At 47.8% G+C, this 23515-nt stretch overlaps 1 pseudogene; it reads right to left on the reverse strand.

Annotated features, from left to right (window-relative positions):
- Window positions 1-6523: 6523 nt before the first annotated feature.
- Window positions 6524-23515, reverse strand: part of LOC137637438 (ketosamine-3-kinase-like) — a 43312-nt pseudogene continuing 26320 nt past the window's right edge.

Genomic DNA, 23515 nt, shown 5'->3' on the forward strand with positions numbered 1-23515 from the left:
TACCTTCAGCAATGCAAGGTCTTCCTCCTTTAAGTGAGAGTGGGCTTCTCTAATCAGAAGCCTTATATAATATGAAACCCCATTCTTGGACATGGGCCTCGAAGGTTTCTTGATGGCACACCATAAGGCTTCTGACTGTCCTCGAAGAGGTTTAGACCTCTTAAGATAAAATTTGAGAGCTCTGACAGGGCAAAGAACTCTCTCTAGTTCGTTACCTACCATGTTGGAGAGGCTAGGTATTTCAAACAATCTAGGCCAAGGACGTGAAGGAAGTTCGTTCTTTGCTAGGAATCCGAGCTGAAAAGAACATGTTGCAGATTCAGTCGTGAAACCAATGTTCTTGCTGAAGGCATGAACCTCACTGACTCTCTTAGCTGTTGCAAGGCAGACGAGAAAAAGAGTCTTGAGGGTAAGGTCCTTGAAGGAAGCTGACTGGAGAGGTTCGAACCTAGGTGACATAAGGAACCTTAAGACTACGTCTAGATTCCAGCCTGGAGTGGATAGACGACGCTCTTTAGACGTCTCAAAAGACTTAAGAATGTCTTGAAGGTCCTTGTTGGAAGAAAGGTCCAAACCTCTGTGGCGGAGAACTGAAGCCAACATACTCCTATACCCTTTAATCGTAGGGGCTGAAAGGGATCTCTCATTCCTAAGATGTAGAAGGAAGTCAGCTATTTGGGTCACAGAGGTATTGGTAGAGGATATTGAATTGGCTCTACACCAGCTTCGGAAGACCTCCCACTTAGACTGGTAGACTCTACGAGTGGAAACCCTTCTCGCTCTGGCAATCGCACTGGCTGCCTCCTTCGAAAAGCCTCTAGCTCTAGCGAATCTTTCGACAGTCTGAAGGCAGTCAGCCGAAGAGCGTGGAGGTTTGGGTGCAACCTGTCTACGTGAGGTTGACGTAGAAGGTCCACTCTTAGAGGTAGAGTCCTGGGGATGTCGACTAGCCATTGAAGTACCTCTGTGAACCATTCTCTTGCAGGCCAAAGGGGAGCAACCAGCGTCAGCCGTGTCCCTTCGTGCGAGATGAATTTCTGCAGAACTTTGTTTATTATCTTGAACGGTGGGAATGCGTACAGGTCGAGATGGGACCAGTTCAGTAGAAAAGCATCCACATGAACTGCTGCAGGGTCTGGAACAGGGGAACAGTACAGCGGAAGTCTCTTGGTTATGGAGGTGGCAAACAGATCTATGGTAGGTTGACCCCACAAGGTCCAAAGTCTGTTGCACACACTCTTGTGGAGGGTCCATTCCGTAGGAATGACCTGATTCCTTCTGCTTAGGCGATCTGCTGAGACGTTCATATCGCCCTGAATGAACCTCGTGACCAGAGTGAGGTTTAGACCTCTTGACCAAATGAGGAGGTCCCTTGCGATCTCGTATAGGCTCCTCGAATGGGTCCCTCCTTGCTTGGAGATGTAAGCCAAGGCTGTGGTATTGTCTGAGTTCACCTCCACCACTTTGCCTAGCAGGAGGGACTTGAAGTTCAACAGGGCTAAATGAACTGCTAGTAGCTCCTTGCAGTTGATGTGGAGTAATCCCTGTTCTTCGTTCCACGTTCCCGAGCATTCCCGTCCGTTCAAGGTCGCACCCCAGCCCGAGTCCGATGCATCTGAGAAGAGATGAAGATTGGGGGTCTGAATAGCCAACGATAGACCCTCCCTGAGAAGGAGGTTGTGCTTCCACCACAGGAGAGTGGTCTTCATCTCTTGGGTGATTGGGATAGAGACTGCTTCTAGAGTCGAACCCTTGTCCCAATGAGCTGCAAGATGGAATTGAAGAGGGCGGAGGTGGAGTCTCCCTAGCTCGACGAACAGGGCCAGTGATGAAAGGGTCCCTGTGAGACTCATCCACTGTCTCACCGAGCAACTGCTCCTCTTCAGCATGCTCATGATGCACTCTAGGGCTTGGCTTATCCTGGGGGCCGATGGAAAAGCCCGAAAATCCTGACTCCGAATCTCCATTCCCAGGTACACAATGGATTGGGAGGGAATGAGTTGAGACTTTTCTATGTTGACTAATAGACCCAGTTCTCTGATTAAGTCTAAAGTCCAATTGAGATTCTCCAGACAGCGACGACTCGTGGAGGCTCTCAACAGCCAGTCGTCTAAGTAGAGGGAGGCTCTGATGTCCGATAAGTGTAGGAATTTTGCTATATTCCTCATCAGATGAGTAAAGACCATAGGAGCTGTGCTTAGGCCAAAACACAGGGCTTGGAATTGGTAGACAACCTTTCCAAAAACGAATCTCAGGAAAGGTTGGGAGTCTGGATGAATAGGAACGTGAAAGTAGGCATCTTTCAAGTCCAACGAGACCATCCAGTCCTCCTGCCTGACCGCTGCTAAGACCGACTTCGTCGTCTCCATCGTGAACGTCTGCTTGGTGACATACGCGTTGAGCGCGCTGACGTCCAGCACCGGTCTCCAACCCCCTGTCTTCTTGGCCACAAGAAAGAGACGGTTGTAGAAGCCCGGGGATTGATGGTCCCGGACTATAACCACTGCTTTCTTCTGCACAAGTAGCGACACCTCCTGGTGCAATGCTAGCCTCTTGTCCTCTTCTTTGTAGTTGGGAGAGAGGTTGATGGGCGATGTGGTCAGAGGTGGTTTGAGGCAGAATGGAATCCTGTAACCGTTCCTCAGCCAACTGACAGACTGGGCGTCTGCACCTCTCTTCTCCCAGGCTCGCCAGAAGATCTTGAGTCTGGCTCCTACTGCTGTCTGGAGATGCGGAGAGTCAGTTTTTTCCTTTAGATGTCCTGGAGCCTTTCCTGGACTTGCTCCTGTAAGAGTCTGGACGGGAGCTTCCTCGGCTGGGGGCTCTACCACGAAAGGGCGGTATGAACCTCGTAGCAGGGGTATCAACCACTGGGGAGCGATAAGTCTTGGGGACTGAGGTAGCAACCTTAGACTTACGAGCCGATGAGGCTACAAGATCGTGTGTGTCCTTTTGTATCAGGGCAGCAGACAAGTCCTTAACCAGCTCTTCGGGGAAGAGGAACTTCGAGAGCGGAGCAAAAAGAAGTTGTGACCTTTGGCAAGGTGTAATGCTGGAGGAAAGGAAGGTACACAGCTGTTCCCTTTTCTTCAAAACCCCTGATACAAACAACGACGCAAGCTCACCAGATCCATCCCTAATGGCCTTATCCATGCAGGACATTAATAGCATGGCAGAATCCTTGTCCGCAGGAGAGGTCTTCTTGCTGAGGGCCCCCAGGCACCAGTCAAGAAAGTTGAACATCTCAAATGCTCTAAACAGTCCTTTCAGTAAGTGATCCAGGTCTGAGAAGGTCCAGCAAACCTTAGAACGCCTCATTGCAGTTCTCCGAGGCGAGTCTACCAGACTTGAGAAGTCAGCCTGGGCAGAGGCAGGTACTCCCAAGCCTGGTGCTTCTCCTGTGGCATACCAAACGCTCGCTTTCGAGGTGAGCTTAGTCGGCGGGAACATGAAAGAAGTTTTGCCAAGGTGTTGCTTAGTCTGCAGCCACTCCCCTAAGATCCTTAATGCTCTCTTAGAGGACCTTGCTAGGACTAGCTTAGTATAGGAGGACTTAGCTTGTTGTACGCCCAGCGAAAACTCAGATGGTGGAGAGCGGGGAATAGCAGAGACAAAGTGGTCTGGGTAAACCTCCCTAAGCAGAGCCAAGACCTTACGAAAGTCAATAGACTGTGGAGAAGGTTTGGATTCATCCACGTCTGACGAGGGATCCAGGTGTGCCTCCTCATCATCAGACGCCTCATCATCAGAGTGTAGCGAAGATATTGGACAAGAATGCTGAACAGCAGAGTCAGAACGAGTAGGAACAATATTAGTGGTTTCCTCTTCAAGTAACTGTTGAGGGAGAACCTGAGGCTCAGACTGCAAAGGCTGAATAACAGACAAAGCAGAAGGAAGGCGCATGGGTGGAGGAGGCTGACTCCTAGCATGAGAGGTTGAACCCAAGGGTAGCGCTTGCTGAGCGGTTGGTGGAAGCGGAGTAGCAAGTTCCTGTTCCTGTGGTGTGAGCGGAGCGTGATGAGGTTGAGGCTGCGCAGAACAAGGTAAATGTCTCGCAAGCTGAGGCTCCTGAGGCGCAAGGCCAAGGTGTAGTGGAGCTTGCCTTGTGGATGGTTGAGCTCGCTGCAGCGAGAGCTGAGGAGACTGACTCATGCACGGGAGAGGTTGTTGTACCTCAGCCGAGAGTATCACCACTGGTGGAGCAGCAAGGGGAGGCGGAGGAAGAGAGGTATAATCCTCCTGATCCCATAGCAAAGGTTGCCTTAAAGAAGGCGGAGGCTGAACACCACTGGGAACAGCAAACTCAGACTGTGGCTCAACATCGTACGCCTGGCAGGTGGTACTGCGATCAGGCGGAGCAAGTGCAGGCGGAGCGAGCGTAGGCGGAGCGAACGCAGGCGGAGGGAGTGTAGGCGGAGGCGGAGGCGCAACACTCTCAGCCCGACACTCACGCATCAAGTCCGAAAGCTGTGCTTGCATGGACTGTAGAAGAGTCCACTTAGGGTCGGCAGAAACTACAGTAGGCTGAGGTAAAGCCTTAACAGTCGAGCTCTGTTGTGGCAGAACCTTACTCCTCTTGGGCGGAGTGCAGTCGACAGATGACTGCGGCGAGTCAGAGCTGAGCCAATGACTGCAACCTGGCTGAGCACTCGCGGACTGGACTCTGCGTTTAAGTGGTCTCGAGACCTGAGACCAACGTTTCTTCCCTGACAGATGATCAGCGGACGAGAAAAAGACGGGCTCAATCGTCTGCAGGTGGGAGTGACGGTCTTTGTAAGACACGCCCGCAACCACCGAGGATACTTCTGTGCGCCTAACAAGGCCTGCCGAACCCTTATGCCCTTCGACATTGCTTCTCCCCTGGGCTTGGGAGCTTGCAAGAGGTCCCGGACTGGGAGGACGACTGGCTCGCACAGAAGTATCCTCACGCACCACACTGGCACTGACACTAGCACTTGGCACTGCACTGACACTAGCACTCGTCACAGCACTGGCACTAATTCCACCCACTGCACTCTTGACCTTAAGTTCCTTAACTTCGGCCATCAGAGACTTATGGTCACTTACCACTGACTCTACTTTATCGCCTAAGGCCTGAATAGCACGCAAAACAACAGACATATCAGGCGGAGGGCAAACAGTAGGTTCGGGGGTAGCCACTACAGGGGTAGGAAAAGGTAGGGGATCATGAGGTGAGGAAAACAGTGAAGAGTGAGAAGAACTCCTCCTAACTCTACCTCTCTCTAACTTAGTTGAATATTTTAAAAGACGGACAAATTCCAGTTCCGAAAGTCCGGCGCATTCCTCACATCGATTTTCTAACTGACAGGGTCTGTCCCTACAGTCAGAACAAGCGGTGTGAGGATCTACCGAGGCCTTCGGAATACGCCTATTGCAAGACCTACATCGTCTATGGGAGGGGGCTTGCGAAATGTCAGACATCTTGAATCCAAAGAGTTAGCCAAAGGGGTTTCCAAAATCAAGCAAAAGATCGTTAACCGTATATCAGGACTATATAAAAGCTATCTAGCTAATAAAAGAAGGTTTCCAGTAAAGCGACAGCCGAAATCTGAGAGAATACTTCACCAATTAGCCGTGAACAAACTCGAAGATCATAAGCATATCCCAGAACGTCTTGCCGGAAGCACGACAGAGGAATAATTGAGGAGGTGTCAACAAGAAGTACTTGAGTACCTGGCCACAGGTGGCGCTGGTAAGTACACCCCCTTCTAGTATTGTGATAGCTGGCGTATCCCTCCATAGAATTCTGTCGGGCAACGGAGTTGACAGCTACATGATTATCGGGTAAGTTTAATATTGAAAAATAAATGGATTTAAAGATCACATTTTATAATAAAAACCGCTGTTATAAAGATTAGATCTTTGGAGAAAAATTAATTAACATGTAAATATGATAATATAATATAACCAGTTCTTGAATTTCCGGTAAATGCTAGAATAAAGTTCTGCACATTCCATAACAAAAATTTTAATAATCAATACCTCAAAATACAATTTTCCAGTTTAACCCAGATCACCAGAGATTTCCTAATTAAAGTCTTCTCTCAACCTCTATAAGTAACTAAACTTCTTCTATTGGTCCTTATGATTTCACTTTATTGTTTGAGGTAAGTATCACAGAAACCACTTATTATAAGCTTTAGCTGGATCTATTTTTACCAGCAATAGTTCGGGTGTGAAACTTCTATCTACGATGTTTTCTTTTCATCTTTGCAAACTTAACCCTTTTACACCCGGGCTATTTGGAAATTTCGAACCCTTAACCCCCAAGGGTTATTTTTTTCCCCAGCACATTTTGCAGTATATTTCTTTCAAATTGCTCTAACAGCCATAATTTTCGTCATAGAGAGGTCAGGTTGGTCTCATTCTCTTGGAAAAGGCCTAAAGTTTCTCAAAAAATTATCAAAAATATGCAAAAAAAAATTTTTATAGCATTTTTTTGCAAGGACGTACCCGTACGTCCATGGGGGTAAAGGGATGAGTTTTGTGAAACGTACCAGTACATCCTTTGGGGGTAAAAGGGTTAAAATGTTTCTAAGCTAGTTAACATTGAACATCATTAAGAATATACTCATGGCTTTCTTCTATTCTACATTAGCTATTCCAATCAAAATAGTTCATTATAGTCCATTTCTTTTAACGAGGCAGATTTGCACCGACTTGCAACGGTGTCCTTTTAGCTCGGAAAAGTTTCCTGATCGCTGATTGGTTAGAATTATCTCGTCCAACCAATCAGCTATCGGGAAACTTTTCCGAGCTAAAAGGGCACCGCTGCGAGTCGGTGCAAATCTGCCTCGCTAAAAGAAATGGACTATAGTATTACACTGATGAATAAAAGCCGATTATCATGATGGGGACATCGCGTCGACAAAACGCCACACCAAAGAACTCCAACATGAGAGAGAGAGTTTTGCCATAACTTGAAACTTGTTCTCTTGAGTAAGGCCTAGTTCATACACCTCCTATCTTCATCGACATCACTAAACGCACCACATCCTTGTAGCTATTAGGGCGGCTCAGCTTGTAAGTCATCGGTAACTTGCGGTTCTTCGCGCTACCTTTGAAATCGGCTTATCATCATTGCCTGAAAAATAATATCTTGCTTTAATAATTTGAATATCTTGTAAATTTTATACTTAAGCTACAAATAGTATTATTCTATATCCTATCTCCTAAGGACTCTTAAGGATTCCTAAAAAGGATTTACAAATGTCCTTTTGCTCCCCTTCTATGAAATACTTATAAGTAATGGGCCTTTAAGAAAAATGGTGTCCATAGAAATCAAAATGAATTTGTTTCCACAACATTTTCCCTAAACTTTATTCCAAGTCTTGTGGAAAAAGTTAACACTTTATGATTCATTCAAGCATTTATTATTACATTGAATATTACTTTTCAAAAAAATTAAACTAAACTTCCTAATACAGTTACATTTGACATATTGCTTTTTCTTTTAACAAAATCAAATCCTAAATCATAATAATTTACAGTATATGTACCTGGTAACAACAGCTTCCACATTACCCCAATTTGAAAAAGGAAATTTAATGTCTTTACCATTCAAATTCAACTCCTACTGAAAAGTCTTCAAACCAGTTTACTTCAAATTCTTAGATGACAGAAAAAAAGTTGACAGTATATACACCTATATAATCATATCTTCCTTTATTATGAGACTAAAAATCTATTGTGTATCTTTACACAAGTGGCATGAATTTCTATTAATACATATAGACTCACTTGGTCTATACAAACTATTATCTAAAGTTTAAATGTTGTCTTCAATGCCATCTCAAACACATCTTTGAAGTAATCTAGTTTAGAGTGAGTTTATCATCATCATCATCTCCTACGCATATTGACGCTGTATTGGTCTGCGGACTGTGGCCAGACGTAGCACGCAGACTGCTTGGTTTCACTACAGTGGAATACTCAAAAATCTGGGTAAGAGGTAAACAATCAAGGATGAACTGGGCACTGGGCAGCACCCCTTGATTTTATACTGGGCAAGGGGACCCAGCTAGAACCTCACTTGCCAATTATTTCTTGGGTTCCCAGTCTCTCCGCAGGGCTATCCACAGAGTCCTAAATAAGAGGAGCAGTATGTTTTCTAGGTAAGATTTATTTGTATATAAAGGTAATTGAACATAAGGAAATGAGTTTAAATATTACAAGGGGAGAGAGAGGACTCTTCCCAGGCTGGAATGGGGGACCTCTCACAAGAGGAGCGTACTAAAAGAGGATCTACAACAAAATACATTTAATACAAAATTGAAGGAGAAATAAGTAATATATGAAAATGTAGGTATACAAAACCAGGAGAGGCATAAATATCTCCATACAAAACCTCTTCAGAATTAATCCAATCGAACATTCAATTCACATATAAGTACAACCAAAGCCCAACGCAACTGTATATATATTTAGGCAAAACATCAATGCAATTTGAATAAGCTTATGTTACAATCAAAGGTACTGTAAGACCTTGCACATCTGACCTGTCTCTACATTCTTACCTTTACATCAAAAAGTCAAAAAAAGGGATTTTGACGTAGGAATAATCTATTTTTGGCCTCGAGCCATGTCGTCCTGATGGAAGTTCCCTTCGGCTGCTTTCTACTGTATAATATTTCTACGAGTGATATTAAAAGAGAATTACCGCCGGGTATCACGGGGTTCCCACCCCCCGGAACAACTATCCGAAGATCTCGTGTATAAGAAACTTTTTATCCTCAATGCGATACGCAAAAGGGAACAGCTAAAGATCGCATACAGCATCAAGACAGAGTTCAAGCTTAATGAAGAACCATACCCTATTGCGGTTCAAGATCCACAAAGAGTGAACAGTCTGGATAAAAATCTCCAACTACCTCATCCGTAAGGTTTACTTCTACTAAAGAGTCCACTGCATTAATATCCTAAGAATCCCCCACAGCCAATAATTGCTTCTCCTTACCTAGCACTTTCAGAAGCAGAGGGGAGTCCAAATCGCTCTCGCAACTTATCTTCAATAGATTCTTGAAATCTTTGTTTGGCAATCTTCATAAAATAAATTTCTAGAACATGATCACTGCTGTGTTGTCACTGAAAAATGAAAAAAATGGGTCATGAGACAAAAAATGATTGAGCTTACAATAGATTAATAAAAAATTTCAAATGCTTTATATTTAAGTACAGTAGTTTACTTAGATATAAAAAAAATTGTTAAAATTTTTTTCACACAAACCCATTATTATTAGAAAGCAAAGGGCCTTAGATTTTGCCAATCATCTCTGTTTTGAGGTTTTAAATCAATACTTTTACATTCATCACCACCTACTTTACACCCACAATACTCAGCCATGTAGGCCTGGGTCTTCCAACTCTTCCAGTGCCCTGTGGAGCCCAGTTGAAAGTTTGGTGAACTCATCTCTGGGGGAGTGTGAAGAGCATGCCCAAACCATCTCTATCTACGCCTCGCCATGATCTCATCCACATATGGCACTCAAGGAATCTCTCTAATAGTTTCATTTCTAATAATGTCAAGTCATTTAACTACAATTTTTTTTTCAAATCGATGAAATCTGTTTGATATTGTTTCATTGTTATACCACAATTCATGTCCATACAGTTTATTATAAATTTTCTATTCTAGAATACCATCAAAGTATGGTTCAATACCACAAAAAACTAAAGTCCTTGCACACATTACGCTTATGACACCAATTAAAGGTAGCATCAAGGTATGTTTGACAATACTGCATTTTAACCCTTTTACCCCCAAAGGACGTACTGGTACGTTTCACAAAACTCATCCCTTTACCCCCATGGACGTACCGGCACGTCCTTGCAAAAAAATGCCATAAAATTCTTTTTTTCCATATTTTTGATAATTGTTTGAGAAAATTCAGGCATTTTCCAAGAGAATGAGACCAACCTGACCTCTCTATGGCAAAAATTAAGGCTGTTAGAGCAATTTAAAAAATATATACGGCAAAATGTGCTGGGGAAAAAAATAACCCCTGGGGGTTAAGGGTTGGAAATTTCCAAATAGCCTGGGGGTAAAAGGGTTAATATGACATCCCCTATACAACCATAGCTAAAAATCAGTTCTTTCCTGATCCCAAATGCCTGTATCACCTCTTAAGACTTCATGAGCAAGGTATGCATTTCATCACATAAATTCCTATTAACTGCTAATCTATTATCTATTACTGACAAACTTCCACAGACAAAGACAAAAATTCTACATATCTCAAGCTGTCTCTTTTATGTCCCCCCAAAAATGAATTTAACTTACAAGTTTTCTATTTGGTATTTGCAAAAATTATTCTTTATTAACAAATGCCATAAAAATTATTGAAATCACACTTTAGGCATATAAGAAAGTTCATTCTGTCATAAGTTCTTATTTTTTCCACAACGTATTTCATCAGTCAAATGGAATAGTTTCTACATGCTGTGTGTCTAGGCTCCAATTTTCTTCACTACAATGCTTCCAGAATCAATATTTAGGATATATATTTATTAAAAAACTTATCAGCTTATTATAGCAAACCAATTCATATATACTAAAATCTAATGATTTTCAAAGTAAGAAATTGTTTCACTCCTAATAAACATCGTTAGATTGGAATATATAGCCTCCTTAGAGTCCGTTGCTATAGGCCCAAAGAGGGGGCTTGGGTGCTCTTGGAAAGAACCGTCGCTCCTATATCTCCGCAGAGAGATAGCCAATTAGAAGGCAACGGTACGAGTAAACTTAACCCTTTTACCCCCAAAGGACGTACTGGTACGTTTCACAAAAGCCATCCCTTTACCCCCATGGACGTACCGGTACGTCCTTGCAAAAAAATGCTATAAAGTTTTTTTTTTCATATTTTTTATAATTCTTTGAGAAAATTCAGGCATTTTCCAAGAGAATGAGACCAACCTGACCTCTCTATGACAAAAATTAAGGCTGTTAGAGCAATTCTAAAAAAATATACTGCAAAATGTGCTGGGAAAAAAATAACCCCCTGGGGGTTAAGGGTTGGAAATTTCCAAAGAGCCTGGGGGTAAAAGGGTTAATAGTTTAAGCAATCGACGCATCGATTAACGAGCAAGAGTCTACAGCAACCCGAGGGCTGTAACAACAAGTTGATAACCTCAATAGAAAAGACCTGGGATTGGGAACTAACCTATAGAGTTATCACCCATCTATCCAATCCACACACTGAGAGGGGAATGGGCAAATTGATAGAAAACCAATAATCATATTAGTGGTTATTTCCATGGCGGGGCCTAGAAGAGCTTTCGTAAAAGGGATTCCAAGGCCCAGCATACATATAGAAGCCTCAAAAGTTGAAGGAGTAAGGCCTTTAGGTTGATCTGTAGTTGAATTCACATACAGCCAGTAGAGAACCCACCTTAGGTTAGGCAAGGCAGTTTCAGATATAGAGGACAGAAAGGCGTGTGCACTAGAGGTACCGGCAGTGCCAGGGGGTTAACGGCATTGCCGTCAGCGTCCTATGTGCCCTAAGGCGCTAGTACAGACATCCAATCCCATAGATTATTACTAGCCCCGCCGCCAGTAACGGCAATGGCGTTGGGGGCAATGGTGCCTAGGGGCGGCGGAGATAACCGGCAAGGGTTTCCGCAGAGAACACCTTGCCATAGGCGAAGGCAGTGTCGCCAGTGCGGCACTGCCGTAAGTAGCGACGTATCGCCGGCACAGGTACTATAGGATAGCGTGCCGATAGGTGGTGGCAAAGCCGTTAGGTACCAGCACTGCCGTCAGTCTGACAGCTTACCCCCTCAGGGAGAAGCATGCTGGCAGCTGTGGAGGGTCAGATCCCAGAGGGAACCAACGCCCATGGTCAAAAAATGCAAATACACAGCAGCATAATGATAAAATTCATGCAATGTCAGTCCCAGAAAGGCCAGGATATGAAAGAGAGGTGACGGCATAGTGTAGCTATACCCATGCGCCATATGAGCATTCCTTAACAATCCCCAGAACAGAGGCGACGGTAAGGATGTCAGGCTCAGAAAGAAATCTGGGTTCAATCCGAGGGTTATCCCAACAAGTCTCTAGACAGAGACAGTCTAGGCCGCCGCACCCTGAATCCCAGGAAAGGTTAGAAAGACACTAAAACAAATGCCACGCCGTCAGAGACGGCAAAGCCAGTATAAAATAAATATAGGATGCCGCAGGTCGATCGAGAAATCTCAGGGGCTAGGAAGTAACGGCAGTGCAGGGAAGTCGGCGCACCGACAAGTTGAGATCACCCTTTGCAAAGGGGGAGGCTCCAATGGATTGCCTTCAGGACGACACGGCTATCTCACCCAAACATAGATTTTTCCTACGTCAAAATCCGTTTTTATGGTCTATTCTCTTTAAAATGCTGTACAGTCATACCTCTCGACACGAAAGAATCTGCTTAAGACATTTTCACTTTCCGAAACGAGATGAAGAATCTTACGACTCGCATCATGAAAAATGTTTTGGGCAACGAAAGGATGTACAGTATGAGAGCCCGACCGTGTCTGAGACTGATTTTAAAATTCACGCCGCCATCCATCAGCGCTCCCATTGGTTATCTCCCTACTCAAATGCTAGTTACCACCATAAGATCCTGCTCTCCTATTGGTCAGAATCTACTGTCTTGTATCACATGCATCTACGCATTGGCGTTCCTATTTCTTTTCATTTCGGCAGCGGTATCGTACGCATTGACAGTGTTTGTGATTTCCCTTTAGTAATTATTGTACTGTATTGCGTGTGATATTACGTTAGTTTATTAGCCATGGGTCCCAAGAAAGTTGCTCTTGTACAGGGAGAGAAAAGGATGATGCTTTCGATGGAGACGAAGATGGAAATAATCAGGATATATGAGGCTGGCATGCGGTCAATTGTGATCGCAAAGGAACATGGTCGAAATCAGTCTACGACAGGAACGATCCAGAGTCATTTCAGGAAAGTTTTAAGCAAGAAGAAACAAGATTTGGATGATTCTTTTTAAAAGAGGCCTTCGGTACTAACAAGCCTAGCGGAAGATATAAAACGAAAGAAAAGTGGTTGTGATGAAAATACGAATTTGAATTTAGAAAATACAAAAAGAAAAAAAAAATTAGAAAAAGTAAAAAAACAAGAAACTTAATTTCAAGTTTATCGTAAAGTTAAGTGTTAATATTTTGTGCCATTTATTAATGTCTCCTAAAATTAAGCGTTAATGTTTTCTGTCATTATCCTCTTTTGTAAAGAGGAAGGCCAAGGTTTGGGTGGATGGATGGAGTGAAGGAAGCTCTGGGTGATGGGAGGATAGATGTGAGAGAGACAAGAGAGCGTGCTAGAAATAGGAATGAATGGCGAGCGATTGTGACGCAGTTCCGGTAGGCCCTGCTGCTGCCTCCGATGCCTTAGATGACCGCGGAGGTAGCAGCAGTAGGGGATTCAGCATTATGAAGCTTCATCTGTGGTGGATAATGGGGGAGGGTGGGCTGTGGCACCCTAGCAGTATCAGCTGAACTCGGTTGAGACCCTTGTTAGGATGGGAGGAACGTAGAGAGTAGAGGTCTCCTTTTTTGTTTTTGTTTCTTTTGTTGATGTCGGCTACCCCCCAAAATTGGGGGAAGTGCCTTGGTATATGTATGTATGTATGTAAAGTTAAGTGTTTACGTTTTCTGCCACTACTTAAAGTTTTCCGCTGTTTGTCATCCTTCTCTAACGCCACGCCACTTCTCTCTTGGACATCCCCTCTCTCCAAAGGTAAGGTTATACATTTTTGTTACTGTATTTTCACCATTTGCTCTAATTATACATTTCTTTTACAGGTAACCAATGGTCAAGTTATTATATAATGATCCAAATAATTGTAGTCATTTGTTGAGTACTGTATATTGAAGTGTTTCCTTTTTATAATTGAATGTGGCGTTTTGTTGGTCTGGAATGAATTAGGCTAATTACAAGTTAAAGGCAACTCGCGAGACTATAAAAATCACGTTACGAAAGCCACTACGGAACCAATTAATTTTGTGTTTTGAGGCAGTAGTTTTTCATTCTTGATTTTAAAAGAGAACACTTACTTTACACTTTATCACCATCTTTCAGTATTAGTTAACACATCCGTAAACCACTCATTAAAATACAAAAACCTTAAACTACTACTAATTAAATGTTTATGACATTTTATTCCTTTCATAGTTCAAGATTCATCTGCATCATGGCTGCCGTCCAAATACTTTGCTACAAAGGGAACAGACAGATCTCCTGGCCTCAACACTTGTTCAAGAGTTAGAAAAGTATCTCTTCAGTGTACTGGCAGGGTGGCGGTTCCCTGGCATCGGTCGGCAATTTCTAACTACTGCCAACACAACACCTCCTTATGAGTTTTAAACTGCTGAGGTCCAGCTACACTTGAATTGCTTCGACAACGAAGGTTTGCTTCAGCAGCAATGGACAGTTACAATGCACATAACATTGAGCTGGAGAATGGCCATATATACATATGATTAGTGCCTTGACCCCCCCTCAATTAACCCTTTTACCACCAGGCTATTTGGAAATTTCCAACCCTTAACCCTCAGGGGTTATTTTTTGTCAAGCACATTTTGCAGTATATTTTTTTCAAATTGCTCTAACAGCCTTAATTTTTGTCGTAGAGAGGTCAGGTTGGTCTCATTCTCTTGGAAAATGCCTGAAGTTTCTCAATAAATTATCAAAAATATGAAAAAAAAAAATGTAAATAGCAGTTTTTTGCAAGGACGTACCGGTACGTCCATGGGGGTAAAGGGATGAGTTTTGTGAAACGTAACAGTACGTCCTTTGGGAGTAAAAGGGTTAAACTATAACCAGGGAGGCACATGCAATGGCTGCTCATGACTTAGTCCCCAAAATCCTCGTTCCTTTCTCATCACGATGGTTACACTACAAGAAATGAACGAACTTGAACTGAAATTATCATGGCAACCCCCTCCAGAAGATTTCCAGGGAGCGATGTTTCAAAAACCCTACCAAAACAAGGAAAGCTCATCTTCCTCTTCGCCGTAGAGGCCTTCCTTCTCCCCCCCAAGGGAAGCTCGTCTTCCTCTTCGCCGTAGAGGCCTTCCTTCTCCCCCCAAGGGAAGCTCGTCTTCCTCTTTGCCGTAGAGGCCTTCCTTCTCCCCCCCAAGGGAAGCTCGTCTTCCTCTTCGCCGTAGAGGCCTTCCTTCTCCCCACAAGATTAAACAATTTTACAGCTCACTGAAATTCCATTTGAAATTTTCCATTCCCACAATTTTGATTTCAAGCTTTTTTTTTATTGAAGCTAATATGGGTCAAACTTTCTTTTAGTGGTAAATAGGACTAATTGCTTTTTCAAGCTTATAAATTCGAGAGAGAAAACCTCAACACTCATACCTTGGGAAATACCCACAGCTCCACTAATTAGTAAAATGCAATAGATGAGTGTCACCTTAACGGAAGAAACAAGCAATAGTGGAGATATTTTAAGACTATAATCAGTGTAGCTATTGACCCAAGAACCTTCAAGTAATGCCTACAGTAAACAACTCAATGAACTGATGGCACAATCACCCAAAAGGAACATTGTTATTAGAAAAAAACATTGTCCCAATATTAGCAATACTAGTTTGAGGTTGAAAACAAAAATAAAATAAACATTTCTAAGCTCAAATAGAAATCATTCAAGATTCATTTATCAAAATCATGCTTTAGAGTATGATTTCTAAATAAAAATTTCCCACCTCAACATACTTGATTAACCCCCAAACAAAAAGTATATTTCCATATTTGTTATTAAAACTCCACCGTACATATTCAGTCAAGATAAAACTTTTTTACCTTTTAACATGACAAATTCGAAGATAATTTGTATTTTTCCTAACCATACAAACCTTAGCTATTTACAAAGGGTTTACTTTTAGCGCAGCTGAAATGACGAGCCAATAGTTTTTAACGAGGGTTAATTACCCCCGCGCTAGTTAGCGGGGGGTGGGGAAGGGTAGCTTGCTACCCCTCCCCCCTCCACACACCGGTGACTTGCTTCACTTCACTTAGAGGTAGGACTTGACTTGGGGGTCAGGGATGGCGGGCACATATGTGTAAATAGCTAAGGTTTGTATGGTTAGGAAAAATACAAATTATCTTCGAATTTGTCATTTGTTCCGTAACCGAAATACAAACCACGCTATTTACAAAGGGTGACTTACCCCTTAGGAAGGGTGGAAAGTCCCCAGCCTTACTGACTTCGGCTTGCCCGGGGGCTCGATCCCTTAGTGAGCAGCACTAGAGAGAGGGAGCCCCTGTACCTCACAGGTTCCTAGCATCGCTAGGAACGAGTGGCCTACATAAGTAGTGTGAGGAGGAGAGTGTGACTCGTCCTATGAAGTTGACCTTGAGACCTTCAGATAGGAATTCTAGGATAGGACGTTCCCCATACCACCTCGTCAGGGTATGGGAGACGCAACAGTATTAAGCTTAATACTAGGAGCACAAAGAAGCATGGGTTACCTGCAGAGGTCGAGGTCAGCTATGCGAGGACCAGGATGCTGCTTCCCCAAGAGAGGGGAGAATGAAGAAAGAAGTAAGGGTCAGACATACTCTTTCATTCACACAGACTAAGACCGGGTAACAACGCCCTCAACCTACTGCTACTTGTCCAAAAAGGAGCCTGAGGTTAGACCAGCTGTTGTGCAGCCACCACAGGGCCGATAGAGAACGTATCGAGGCTCCTGTGGGTCACGTCTTGCAGGTAGTGGGCTGTGAAGGTCGTTTGACGCTTCCAGACCCCCGCTTGAAGTACCTGCGTCACAGAGAAGTTTCTCTTGAAGGCCAGGGATGTAGCAATACCCCTGACATCGTGGGCCCGAGGGCGACGTGACGGAGGAGGGTCAGGATTCAGGGCATGGTGGATAACCCTTCGAATCCAAGCAGAGATGGTGTTCCTTGTGACCCTCCTCTTTGTCCTGCCTGTGCTCACAAACAAAGCTCGCACATGAGGACGGACTGCAGCCGTTCTCTTCAAGTAGTACCTCAGACACCTCACTGGGCATAGTAGCAGCTGGTCTGGGTCGTTTGTTACAGAACGGAGACTCGCGATCCTGAAAGAGTCGAACCGAGGATCCGGCACTCCAGGATTCTGAGTCTTGGCCACAAACTCAGGGACGAACCTGAACGTTACCTCCCCCCATCCCCTTGAATGGGCGATGTCGTACGAGAGACCATGAAGTTCACTAACTCGCTTGGCCGAGGCCAAGGCGAGTAGGAAAGCCGTCTTCCAAGACAGGTGGCGATCGGAGGCCTGGCGTAATGGCTCGAAGGGAGGTCTCTTGAGAGACCTGAGAACTCGAACCACGTTCCAAGGAGGGGGTCTCACTTCCGACTGGGGGCAGGTAAGCTCATAGCTACGTATGAGTAAAGAGAGTTCTAGCGATGAAGAAATATCCACGCCCTTCAATCTGAAGGCCAAGCTTAAGGCTGAGCGATAGCCTTTCACTGCCGAGACAGAAAGGCGCATTTCTTCTCGCAGATACACAAGGAAGTCCGCTATTGCTGGAATAGTGGCATCGAGTGGAGAGATACCCCTTCCACGACACCAACCACAAAAGACTCTCCACTTCGCTTGGTAGACTCCCTCAGAGGACCTTCGCAGGTGCCGAGACATTCTCTCCGCAACCTGTTGCGAAAAGCCTCTCTCCGCGAGGAGACGCTGGATAGTCTCCAGGCGTGAAGTCGAAGCGAGGCTACGGCCCTGTGAGGGACACCGGAGTGGGGTTGTCTGAGAAGCTCGTGTCGTGGAGGAAGCTCCCTTGGGAGTTCCTTCAGGAGTTGCAGAAGGTCCGGAAACCATTCCGCGTGATGCCATAGCGGAGCTACTAGAGTCATGGAACAGTTGACCGATAGTCTGGTCCTGTTGAGCACCCTTCTCATCAGACAGAATGGTGGGAAGGCATACACGTCGATGTTGTCCCACCGTTGCTGGAAAGCATCTTGCCAGAGTGCCTTGGGGTCCGGGACTGGTGAGCAGTACAGGGGCAGCTTGAAGTTCAAGGCTGTCGCGAACAAGTCCACCGTCGGGGAACCCCACAAAGTCAGGACTTTGTTGGCTATCTGAGGATCCAAAGACCACTCGGTACTCACTATCTGCGAAGCCCTGCTCAGACTGTCGGCGAGCACATTCCTCTTGCCAGGAATGAAGCGAGCTGATAGTGTTATCGAGTGGGTTTCGGTCCACCTCAGAGTCTCTACTGCAAGATGGGATAGCTGTTGCGAAAAAGTGCCTCCCTGCTTGTTGATATAAGCCACTACCGTGGTGTTGTCGCTCATCACCACCACGGAGTGACCCGCCAGGAACCGTTGGAACTGTTGAAGGGCCAGAAAGACGGCCTTCAATTCTAGCAGGTTGATGTGTAGGCACTTTTCTGATTCTGACCAAAGGCCTGAGGCCCTCTGGTTCAGAACGTGCGCCCCCCACCCTTCTTTTGACGCGTCCGAAAACAGAGTCAATTCCGGGGGAAGGACGAGAAGACTCACTCCCTTTCGCAGGTTCTCGTCGGCCAGCCACCACCGCAAGTCCGTCTGTTCCAGAGACCCCATTGGGATCAGAGTGTCCGGGGAATCGGATCCTTGATTCCACCGGGACTTGAGCCGCCATTGAAGGGATCTCATCCTGAGGCGGCTGTTTGGAACCAGACGGGCCAGGGAGGATAGGTGGCCCAAGAGACGCAACCACGATTGGGCGGGGAGTTCTTTTCGCCTGAGGAAAGGTTCCGCCACCCTCCTCAGCCTTGCTATCCGGTCGTCTGATGGAAAGGCTTTGTGGAGATTGGTGTCTATTAGCATGCCTAGATAAACCAGTCGCTGGGACGGCTGCAGAGAGGACTTCTCGAGGTTTACCACGATCCCCAGATCCTGGCAAAGATCTAGAAGCCTGTCTCGGTGTCGAAGAAGGGTCGACTCCGAGTCTGCTAGGATCAGCCAATCGTCTAGGTAACGAAGGAGACGAATGCCGTTCCTGTGCGCCCAAGTCGAAATCAGGGTGAACACTCTGGTGAACACCTGAGGAGCTGTGGAGAGACCGAAACACAGCACCTTGAACTGGTAGATCTTGTTGTCTAGGCAGAATCTCAGGTACTTCCTGGAAGACGGATGGATTGGGATCTGGAAGTACGCATCCTTTAGATCCAGTGTACACATGAAGTCTTGTGGTCTCACCGCAAGTCTGACTGTGTCTGCTGTCTCCATGCTGAACCGGGTTCGTTTGACAAACCTGTTCAGAGCCGAGAGATCGATGACGGGTCTCCAGTCTCCAGTAGCCTTCTTTACAAGAAAGAGTCGACTGAAGAAGCCTGGAGAGCCGTCCACGACCTCCTGGAGAGCACCCTTCTCGAACATGGTCTTGACTTCGGCCTGAAGGGCCAGCCCCTTTGCCGATCCCATGGCATAGGAGCTCAACGACACTGGATTCGCTGTCAGGGGAGGTTGAGATGACGTGAACGGGACGCGATAACCTTGGCCGATCACCGAGATCGTCCAAGCATCGGCCCCGAGATGTTGCCACCTGCGGACGCAACGCTGAAGGCATCCCCCCACAGGTGGACACGCAGGGGGACTGCCACCCCTAGGGCTTGCGGCCGCGGCCGCCACCCCTAGAAGTCTTGCCTCCCCTGGAGGACTTACCACCCCTCTTGACCTTGGCTGGAAAGGGCTGGGGCTTAGACACCACTTTCTTAGCTGCCGGTGCCTGTTTTGGAGCCTTACGAGGCTGTTGCTGCTGTTGTGGCGGGGCTGGAGGCTTATAGGGCCGAGTTGTAAGGGCCCTGTGGAGGAGGGAGTCCGTGCTGGATTTCCTCCACCTCTCAGCCGTTCGCTCCAAGTCTTGAGGCTCAAACAGGCTCTCCCCCAGGAGGGAGGCATGTCGGAGCCTACACACATCTACGGCGGGGACCTTCGGATGGAATCTCTCGGACACAGCATCGCGACGCTTCAACACCGAGTTGGCCCACAGGGTGGTAACCTGGTGCGCCAAGAACTCGATGGAGCGGGTGCCCGAGAGCAAGAAGGTCTCTAGGGCCTTCCTATTGGTCTCCTTGGACAAGTCCTCAGATCGCAATAGGATGCCCAGAGATCCTAACCAGAAGTCCAGCCACGAAGTGGCCTGCATGGCACACTTAGCGACCTTCTCGTGGTTAAGGATCTCTGCCGCCGAGAACGACACCTGCCGGGCAGAGAGTTTCTCCAAGGGAACTCCCTTCGCCAGCTCCTCCACAGAGTGATGGAGCGGAAGAGCGAGGTTGTGCTCACCCAGGATCTCGAAATACCTCCTCTGCTGAAGGCGAGGAGGAGGGATGAGTTTGTTCCCGGCAGTGGAACGACTGGAGGAGGCAAGAAGTGCGAGCTGAGCATTGGCCCTAGCTCTGGCACTCTTCAGCCCCCGAGACCAGGGCAGAGCTGCACTGGTCTTAGGGGCCTTCCGAACGTCGAACACTTCATCCAGAATTGTGTCTTTGCCTTCACGGGGGGGGATGACTGGATCCGTAAGACTGTTAAGTTGCCTTATCAGGCTTAGGACCTGCCAGAAGGCATGTTCGGACTCTTGCTGTTCTCCTCCCTGTGGGCTGGCAGCTAAGTCTCCTGCCCCAGGAATCTCTTCCTGGGGTGATACGTGGACATTCCCCTGGGTAGTCATGGGTTCCTGTCGAATCCTTGCAGAGGATTTAGGGATGGTCTTGGAATCCTTGGGCTCCCTCCTAGGAGGGATACAGGATCCCAACAACGAGGTTCGAGGGGCCCCTTCCTCACGAGACAATTCTCCTGCCTGAAGCGAAGTCTCCCCCCCTGGTGCCGGGGGGAAGACTACCGGTCCACTGGACTCACCTGAGGACGGAAAGGCCTCGTCCACGGGAGAAGGAGAGAGTACTCGTGCAGGAGAGGGGACCCTCGAGACCGACCTCTTGGGAACCAACTTCGCCCTGGGGGAAGTCACCACGAAGTCCACTCCTCTCTTTCTCTTCAGCGAAGGAGAGACAGCCGCTGGTTTGTTACCCTGGCCGGCGAGTGCTGGTTTCATAACCCTCACTAACGCCCGTGCCAGCGGACCAAACCAAGTCTGCTGCTCAAAGGACACAGAGTCCGAAATCCTCGCTAAGGTGAAAGGGATCGGGCGATCCTTTGGAGTGGACACGACGGTACCTGCCTGAAAAGAAGGTGGGGAAGAATGCTGTAATGACCTGTCCTCGTCCTGCAATACCAACCTGTGCTTGGATGGAGGTGATCCCGAGTGCCGTCTAGGAGCACGCGTCCCTGCTGCTACCACCGGCTGTGGAATTCGCCGCGAACTATGGTCGCGCGAGGGTGAACGGTCGCGCAAAGGCGAATGGTTGCGCGGGTGATCGCGCGGGCGTACAGGCGAGCGGTCGCGCGGGCGCGCAGGCGAGCGGTCGCGCGGGCGCGCAGGCGAGCGATCGCGCGGGCGCGCAGGCGAGCGATCACGCGGGCGCGCAGGCGAGTGGGCGTGAGGGTGGGCAGGTAAAGGAACACGTGTCCGAGGCGACGAACGCAAGCGATGGCGCGACGGCGAGGGATCGTGCTGCCGCGTAGGTGAAGAAGATCGCTGGCGATAATGATCACGTGATGGTAAGCGATGGCGAGCGGCATGTGAAGGTGAATGATTGCGCGCAAGAGGGCGGTCGTTCAGGGTATTGCGATGAGGAGCAGCATGCGTAAGCGGGCGATCGTTCAGGGTTGTGCGATGGCGAGCAGCATGCGTAGGTGAATGATCGCGTGAAAGGGTGCGATGGTGATCAGCATCCGCAGGAAGGCGATCGTTCAGGGTTGTGCGATGAGGAGCAGCATGCGTAAGCGGGCGATCGTGCAGGGTTGTGCGATGGCGAGCAGCATGCGCAGGTGAATGATCGCGTGAAAGGGTGCGATGGTGATCAGCATCCGCAGGAGGGCGATCGTTCAGGGTATTGCGATGAGGAGCAGCATGCGAAAGCGGGCGATCGTGCAGGGTTGTGCGATGGCGAGCAGCATGCGTAAGCGGGCGATCGTGCAGGGTTGTGCGATGGTGATCAGCATCCGCAGGAGGGCGATCGTTCAGGGTATTGCGATGAGGAGCAGCATGCGTAAGCGGGCGATCATGCAGGTTCGTGCGATGGCGGGCAGCATGTGAAGGTGATCGCTGGCGAACTGGTGATCGCTGGCGAGCTGGTGATCGCTGGCGAGCTGGTGATCGCTGGCGAGCTGGTGATCGCTGGCGAGCAGAAGGTCGACGCGTGTCCTGTGAGAGGATAGGTTCACGAGCAGGAACGGGAAGATCGCTGGCGCGTTGGCGAACATGTGTTTCTGACACACGATGGTGAGCAGGGAGTTCAGCAGGAACTAAAGGGTGGTCAGAGACCGCAGGGCGATGGTCCTCAAATGAGCGCTGACGCTCGGAAGAGAGCTGACGAGCAGGAGAGCGCTGGCGAGGGGGGCGAACCTCAGGAGAGAGCCGACGAGCAGGTGAGCGTCGGCGAGCAGGAGAGTCTTGGCGAGCAGGAGATCGTCGACGAGCAGGAGATCGCTGGCGAGCAGGAGAGCGCTTGTGCGCTGGCCCTGCTCGCGTAAGGGAAGAATCCCTTAGCCCCGAAGGGACCGTTGCCCGTCGGGTGACGAGTTCTCCAGAAGGCGAAGCTCCGGCAGGAGATGGAGAGCGGTCCGCAGAGAGGTTCAAGGAGGGCGGAGTAGTCGGTTGAGGCTGACGAGGAGAGTCCCCCCCGGAGGACGAAGACCCAAAAAGGCGCCTCTTAGTCCCCCTGTAAGGGGAAGGGAGGCCCTTGTGGCGTAGAGGGCGGTGAGCCTTACGGCGGAGGCGGCCTCGGGGGAGATCGTCGGGACCATCGGTCCTCCGAAGGGGAGTCTCCTTCAAAACACTTCCCTCAGAAGGAAGCTGGGCAGCCGTCGAGACCGAAGGACTCACTTCCCCCTTCGAAGGATGCACGGAAGGAGGAGGAGAGCCTAGAGCACCATCACCAGCAACAGCACCTGCGTCGGAAGGCCCAGCCACGTCGGAGGCCTCTGTCACCACGACGTCGACAATAGACAGAGGGTCTACCTCCGCTACCACCGGCGACTGTTTAACAGCGGCCCCCAACGAGACAAGGTCAATAAGAGCGACCCTGGAGGGCAAGCCCTTAAGCCCCAGGGACGACCAAATCTGCAACAGATCATCACTGGATAAAGTATTATTATCAATAACCTCCCCCGGAGGAGGAGGGGGAACCGCCTCGCTATGGGAGGCGACGCCCTCTCCCCCCACCGAAGGTAGGGAAACAGAACAAGGGCCTGCGCTCCCACTCGGACGACTCTCCTTAGGAGGCGGACGAGGGGGAGCTTCGGAGGAGGTTTGGGCGGCGGAAGAAGAGTCCCGAGAACCTTCCTCCTTCAAGGCTAACCCCGGAGGAGAACGGTCTCTCTTGGACTTCTTCTTACGCCGACGGCCAAACCTCTCCCACTGGGAGGCAGACCACTCCCTACACTCACGGCACATGT

The sequence above is a fragment of the Palaemon carinicauda genome, unplaced genomic scaffold (assembly GCF_036898095.1).
Source record: "Palaemon carinicauda isolate YSFRI2023 unplaced genomic scaffold, ASM3689809v2 scaffold740, whole genome shotgun sequence".
In the NCBI taxonomy this organism is placed as follows: Eukaryota; Metazoa; Arthropoda; class Malacostraca; order Decapoda; family Palaemonidae; genus Palaemon; species Palaemon carinicauda.